Here is a 7,774-nt window from a genome sequence, read left to right as displayed (position 1 = left end):
TAAATTTTGTTGACAAAATGAGAAATCGCTGGTCAACTTTTAACCCTTATAACTTCCTAACAAAAAATGGTTCCAAAATTGTGCTGATGTAAAGTAGACATGTGGGAAATGTTATTTATTAACTATTTTGTGTGACATATCTCTCTGATTTAAGGGCATGAAAATTCAAAGTTTGAAAATTGCGAAATTTTCAAAATTTTCCGATTCTTTCACAAAGTAATGCAAGTCATATCGAAGAAATTTTACAACTACCATGAAGTACAATATGTCACAAAAAAACAATCTCAGAATCAGTGGGATCCGTTGAAGCATTCCAGAGTTATTACCACATCCTCTGTAAAACATGGTGGAGGTAGTGTGATGGCATGGGCATGCATGGCTTCCAATGGCACTGAATCACTAGTGTTTATTGATGATGTGACTGAAGACAGAAGCAGCCGGATGAATTCCGCAGTGTACAGGGCGACACCTTCTGCTCAGATTCAACCAAATGCAGCAAGGCTGATTAGACAGCGCTTCACAGTACAGATGGACAATGACCCAAAACATATTGTGAAAGCAACCCAGGAGTTCTTTAAGACAAAAAAGTGGAATATTCTGCAATGGCCGAGTCAATCACCATATCTCAACCCCATCGAGCAGCATTTCACATGCTTAAGACAAACCTTAAGACAGAAAGACCCACAAACAAGAAACAACTGAAGTCAGCTGCAGTAAAGGCCTGGCAAATCATCACAAATGAGGGAAACCAGTGTTTGGTGTTGTCCATGGCTTCCAGACTTCAGGCAGTCATTGCCTGCAAAATATTCTCTACAAAAGTATTAAAAATTAACATTTTATTTATGGTAAAGTTAATTTGTCCAATTACTTTTGAGCCCCTGAAATGAGAAGACTTCATAGAAAAATGGTTGCAATTCCTAAATGTAATATTTTTGTTCAACCCCATTATAAACCTATACTTCAATTGCATCTCAGTTGTTTCATTTTAAACCCAAAATATTGGCATATAGAGCCATAACGAAGATTCAGTCACTGTCCAAATATTTCTGGACCTAACTGTATATGTTTGTATGATTTAATGTGGAAATTCTGACATTTTTTCATCTTAAATGATAAACAAAATTTTAGCTAACATATATACCCAAGTCGTATGCCAAACTACCCATTTTAAAGCAACACATACAGGAAATGCTGTGTTATGTAAAAAAGAGGCATGAATAATTAAGAAACAGTCCCTTAATAACAGATGTTAAAGTATATCATGCAAGCACCATCCACTTGCAGTTAAAAGAAACATGAGAAGAATTGTTTTACTTTTGATTGTCACATAAATACCTAAAGGCTCAAGAGAAAATGAAGAGATTGATTGCCCTCAAGCACTGTCAGCAATAGGTAGTAGAAATCCATCCCAGAGGTTCTGTACATTAAGCGAGATCATGTACATATTTAGAAACATGTATTTTGCTTTCATCAAAGTGGTACTGAGAGATTACCGCATAGTAAACTACAAACATAAGAATTACCAACTGAATTACAATTGAGAGTCCTCAGTAGTTGATATCCTTTAATGGCTAACTCAAAGGTGATGACAGAAGCTTTCCAGACTTCTTAGGTCTCTTAATCAGGCATGGTTCATCACAATATCTGAGTTGCATTTTTATACACAATGAACATAGGAATAGAAACTATTATTTATTTAACGGCCTTTGGCTTGACCTCAAGTCATGGCGACTTGATGGATGAATGCTCTGCAAACCTAGATAGGTCCACCAGGGTCATCTCCGCTGTATTTTGATAGTATCAAGCCATCGGGTTGCTGGTCTTCTTCTTCATCTTGTTCCTTCTATTTGTCAGGATGCCAGGTTTAATTTTACTTTGCCAGTAGTTTTTCCCTTAGCCAAGATGGCTTCCACTGCCTCACTGGGGTCATGTGCTTCCTGTCTGTGGATCAACTTAAACTGCATGTGTTGCAATCATGCCTTGCCTGAATATTGTGTGCCTGTAGCTTGCTACTCACCTGTGCTAGCCCTCTGAATAGAGTCTTGCTGACCTTGTGTTTACTCCTAGTCATCCACTGAAAGGATTGCTGCCTGAATCCTCTGCTAAAGGGGCTTCTGCTGAAAGGAACCGCTGGCTGTTGTTCACTCTCTCTGGGATCTCTGAACTTTTGTCTTCCTGAAGAGGACTTCTCCTGGATCTTACATTTCCGGTAAAGTCACCATCTTTGCTCAGTATTTAATACCCGGCTCCAGCTCTGCCTAAGACATCGCTGTTTCCACTGCTGCACCTCCTGCATTCCTCAGCATCAAGGTCCATATTCCAGTTTGTCTTCTCTACTTACTACGTGAGTCCACAATCAACTGAGGAATACCTACGCCTGCTTACTATCCTTATTTCTGTTTGCATATTATTGTACCTAAGTAAACTTGGACTATTGTTAGCGTTTACTTTCCACAAAGTAATGAAGCCTGTGCCTTACAGATTATGTTCTGAGAAGTATTGTTTGGAATGAACTTACCTTCATAAACTGTTTGCTGTGACCCCTTTTGCACTTGTGTTTAAAATAGACTTTCACACTACTCTTGTCTCAGTCTCTTCCTTGGCCCACGCCATTGGACTTCAGGGTATCTACTAACATCGTAACACTATTCTTCTGACCACAATGTCTTTCTCCAGTGATTGCTCTATTCTTACGATGTGTCCAAAGTATGCAAGTCGTAGCTTGGTGATCCTTGCTTCAAGTGACATATCTGGCTTGATTTGTGCCAAAATTGATTTTTTTGTACTTCTTGCCATCCATGGTAGTGATAACATCCTTCTCCAGCACTAGATTTCGAAGGCGTTGATTCTTCTTCTTCTGTCTTGTTTATTTATCATCCAGGTTTCGCATCCTTATGTTACCACAGAAAAGACCAAACTATGTACAAGCCGTATCTTCATCGCCAGACATAAAAAGACATAAATAGTGCAGTAAATAGGACAAGTGATGTAAAGCAATTCTATCAATATTAAGAAGGGAGTTAACAGTGTAGCGCCGGCATCCCTGCATGCTCCTCCCCCGGCATGGACACCAACTCACTCACCACCGCTGCCCCGTCCCGCATTTCCTCTTCCTCCGGCAGCTGCCTGGGATCTGCGCATTGCTCGTGGATCCCCGGGCACTAAAGGGACAGTGCGCTCCATCCTACAGTGTCCCCAGCCAATGACTACGAGAGACTTATTATTTAAGGCACTTCCACCTGATGGGAGGTGCCTGGGCAAGGTGTAAAGGATGTTGTCTGCACATTTGCTAGTTGTCATGTCCCCAGTACCCGTCAGTCAGTTTACCTGTCCTATACCTGTCTGCCCGTACCTGACTTGTGTTCCTGGATTTCTGTCGTGCCCACTTGCACTGTGCCTATACATCAGCCGTGCCGCCAGCACCTGCCTGCCTGTACATCAGCCATGCCTGCAAGCACCTTCCTGCCTATAAATCAGCCATGCCCACCATTACCTGCCTGCCTGTATATTAGTCACATCTGCCTGCACCTGCTGTGCCAGTCTGTATACCAGCCGTACCTGTCTGCACCTGCCGTGTCAGCCTGTATACCAGTTGTACCTGTCTACACCTGTCGTGTCTCCCAGTATTCCTGCTGTGCCTGCCTGTACTTATCAAGTCCATCTAGTCTTGGCCGTACCATCTACCTGCCCCTTTGGGAGTCAGCTGCTGTGCATCCGAGGGCTGTCCTGGAGTAGCACCTGGCGTCCATCTGGAGTCAAGTCTAACCCCACCATCAGGGGTTCTAGCGAAAAGTCAGGTGTTCGCCTAGTCACACCCCTCCAGATCATGGCACAGTGGTTCCACCACTCCTGTTACAAACAGTTGTAGCATAAAGGGTTATTCTCATTTCATAAAATAGGGATAGGCAGGAAGACTCTCTTAAAATAACCTGGTATGCAATGAACTTGCTTTTTCTATGTTGCAACAATCTCTTGCTGACTTTTTGAGCTTTATAGTTTACAGGTCGTTGCTCACAGGATCAACCATGGATTGTGTATTAGAGTGGTGGCTGAACATATGTAGTTGCTACAATACAGTGGCACAGTACACTTTCACACTGAAAGTGACCGGATTTCAGGAGCACTTGCTCATGATCCCAGCCACTTCTGGCCTACACATTCATTGCTATAGAACTGCTCCTGTGGCAGTTCTACACATCACAGCATGTCAGCTACATCCCCTCCTGCTCCATGTTTCTGAGCTGCTTGGTGCTCTTGAGGGCTTTAACAGTGCTCTTACCCCCTCACCCCACTCTCTTTTCCTTGGGGCCATCAGCTGTTTATCCGTTATCAAAGTTTTACACTATAGTACACTTGCAGCATTGAGGATCCTGACAACCTTTAGGCTGTGTGCCCACGATGCGTTTTTTAAGCATTTCCGCAGTGGCAATTCCGCTGCAGAAACGCTTAAAAAATGCTTGGTAGAAGGTCTGCCATGTTCCTCAATGATAATCCGCATGTGCTGTGCACATGCTGCGGAAATTTCCGCTGCGGATTATCATTGCGGAAAAAAAAGCAGCACTACCAATTATTTTGCGGAAGCGCTGCGTTTTCGCCGCCATTGACTTTCATTGGAAGGCATGGAATCCACATCACTGCATCTGTACATGCGGAATCCATGAGTTTCAATGTGCGGATGGTACCCGGGTTTGGATAAGAAGAGACTCTCCTCCAGACCCGGGTACCATAGAACCTGTAAAAAAAAGAATAAAATAAAAAATAAATATTATACTTACCTTCTGATGGCCCCCGGTGTGCTTGTGACATGCCCCCAGGGCCGTGGGGTACTTGGCAGCCGGGCCTCTGGTTGCCCAGGGATATCACGGTGGCTGGCCCGGTCCGTGACCCAGGACGGTCAGTGCAAAAAGGGGATATTTATAGGGGATTTGTCGTGACGCCACCTGTGGTGTCTGGTGAGGATCACCAGTGCTGCGACAGTCCTCTGAGGCAGATGATAGGGCAGCTTGAGATGGAACGGCTCTCCACAGGTGGAGCAGGCCTCAGGGCAGTGTAGATAAATGGAGGAGGTGAGCTGGGCGTTGTAGTGCAGGGAGGGAAATGGCACCGGTGAAATAAAGGAGCGGAGGCAGCTCAGTGCAGTCATCCAAGATTTACTCACAGTTCTTAGACAGTCCACAGGCGCACTGTACTGGTGCAAGCCTCCAGCGTCGCACTGCATTCACCGGGCAGGGGTTCAGTCCTTCCTCAGGCAGCTCGGGTGTACCTGGCAGAACCCCACTTTCTTATGTACCTCTCTAGACCAACTTCACGCTGGGTCTTACTCCCTCCTGCCCTGCGCTTCCCACTGTGAATCCTGTTCGGGTGCTGCGAGGTCCCCCCTGTCCGTCGGAGTTGCACAGACCTGCTTGACCTTACTTGGATTGAAGTGAGGGTTTGGCTTCTGGCTATAGAAGTCAGAAGCCTCCGGTTTTTCCAGCCGAGGCTTGAAGCTGCACGACTGGGCCAGGGGCCGGTCCCCTTCTTGCGGCCTAGATCCTCCTGACACCTGGCAAGTTCGGGGTGTACGGGTGCCACCTGCACTCGCCGTACCCCCTAGGATCCCTTCTTCAGAACGGAGCTTCCTCCCTGCTCCCCTCCTGGGCCTCTGAGGCTAGGCACTGCTTGGGGAGCAGAGCTCTGACTGAGACTCTGCTCCCTGACTGTCTTCACTCTCTCCTCTCACTGACTGGACTGCACTATTCTAAGATGGCTTCTTTTTATATCTTTACTGTATGAGTGCTCCCCTAAACTACTTCCTCCATCCACACCCACCATTGGTTCCCCCTACCTTTGGGTTCCCCCCACTCCAGCCAGGGACAGGGCTCAGCAGCTGCGCTCTGCATGTCGCCCCTCCAGCCGGCCTGGAGCAGTGTAGTGTTGGATGCAGGTGTTTTGGGTTCCGTGCAGCACTCCCTCCTTACCTGAGTGAAGGGAGGCACCACACCTCTGAATGAGGTGCAGTACCTCTGTGGTGACTGAACCCTCACGGGCGCCACACTTGTCTTGGCTTGCCGGCAGCTCGCGGTAGACTAAAGGACCTGCCCTGACGTCATTTAGTCATGTGACCGCTGACATCGACAGGTCCTTAAATCTACCGCGAGCTGCCAGCAAGCAGAGACAAGCACACCGGAGGCCATCAGAAGGTAAGTATATATTTATTTTTTATTTTTTAATATTCTTCTACGGTCACACTATATAAATGCATGCCGGTTACATGGATTTATATAGTGTGACCAAGTTGTCAAGCACTTTCCAAGTGATGCTAAAATCACTTGGAAAGCGCTTGTCAACCCGCATGCGGAAATGCATGTGAAGAATGCTTCACTTTCGCTTGTCCCTGGCAGGAAAAAAGCATGGTCAATCCGCATTCGTTTTTTCTGTCAGGGAGATGCAGAAACGCTCAGGAAAAAATCCGGAGCATTTTCGCATCGTGGGCACATAGCCTTACTATAGTTGGTTGTCACAATTCAATGCCTTCCAATGCTGCAGAGGCAGACAAGGCTGCCTTATACGTTGTATCTGAGAACCCACAGTTCAGACTAGCAATGCAACAATGATACTGGACTGAAAGAGGAGAGCCCTCCTCAGGTACAATCCTGAAGAAAGATGTTGGGATAAACCCTTTAAATATTAGAGCAATTCAAACATAGGGATTGTGAAAGTTTTATTGTCTTAAAGGGGATCGCCACTTTATCTGTTTAAAAAAATGTGTTGGAACATAATTTTTTGGGCCACTTACTAATATATAAGCATTACAGGTTCTCCTGCCTTCCTCACAAACTGCACAGCTCTCCTGTCCACAAAATGGGGGCTAATGGAGAAGGATGTAACCAAACCTGTCCATCAGCCTCCTCAAATTGAAAAACACTTCACATGAAAAAGCTGTTTTTGAATTTGAGAAAACTGATGAAAAGGTCTGATCACAACCTCTTCCATCAGCAACCTTTACACCATCTGATGAAGAAACCTAAGGCTATGGTCACATGACTGGTCAAGGAGCACATCATGGGGCTCTGCACCTCTAGAAGAGGGGATGAAGAATCTGAAGATATTGTTTCTGAAAAACCTACAACCTGGGCCGAGTTCAATGGGCAACGAATCCACTGTTTGATGGATACAGGGTCCAAGGTGACCACAATGCCAGAAGAATACTTTCAGAGCCACTTCCCGGATTTCGACTGATCCAGAAAGGAGCAAACCATATGACTGGTGGCTGCCAACAAGCTGCCCATTCCCATGGCCAGATTACTGTGGATGCGGACAGCATGGTGGCTCAGTGATTAGCACTGCAGCCTTGCAGCGCTGAGGTCCTGGGTTTAAATCCCACCAAGGGCAACATCTGCAAAGAGTTTGTATGTTCACCCAGTGTTTGCATGGGTTTCCTCTGGGTACTCTGATTTCCTACACTCCAAAGACATACTGATAATGAATTTAGATTGTGGGCTCCAATGGGGACAGTGCCAATAATGTCTGTAAAATGCTGTGGAATTAATGGTGCTATATAAGTGAGTAAAATAAATAAATGTCCATACAAGTGTGTGGAAAAGTCTGGGAAAGAAAGGGATTATACTAGTAAAAGGCTCTGGTGGGGGAAGCCCCATTGTGACCCTTCTCTTGAGAAAAGTGGGACAATTCTTAGATAACAAACAACAAGGAAAAAGCTGGGCCTGTGTAACCTGACATCATATGAGCAAGACAGTGTTACAACAACTTGAGCGGGTCTGCCAAATTCAGA

The sequence above is a fragment of the Phyllobates terribilis genome, unplaced genomic scaffold (assembly GCF_046119375.1).
Source record: "Phyllobates terribilis strain yellow unplaced genomic scaffold, ASM4611937v1 Scaffold_11__3_contigs__length_659146591, whole genome shotgun sequence".
In the NCBI taxonomy this organism is placed as follows: domain Eukaryota; kingdom Metazoa; phylum Chordata; class Amphibia; order Anura; family Dendrobatidae; genus Phyllobates; species Phyllobates terribilis.
The sequence above is the reverse complement of the archived record's forward strand: the minus strand, read 5'-3'. Positions refer to the sequence as shown.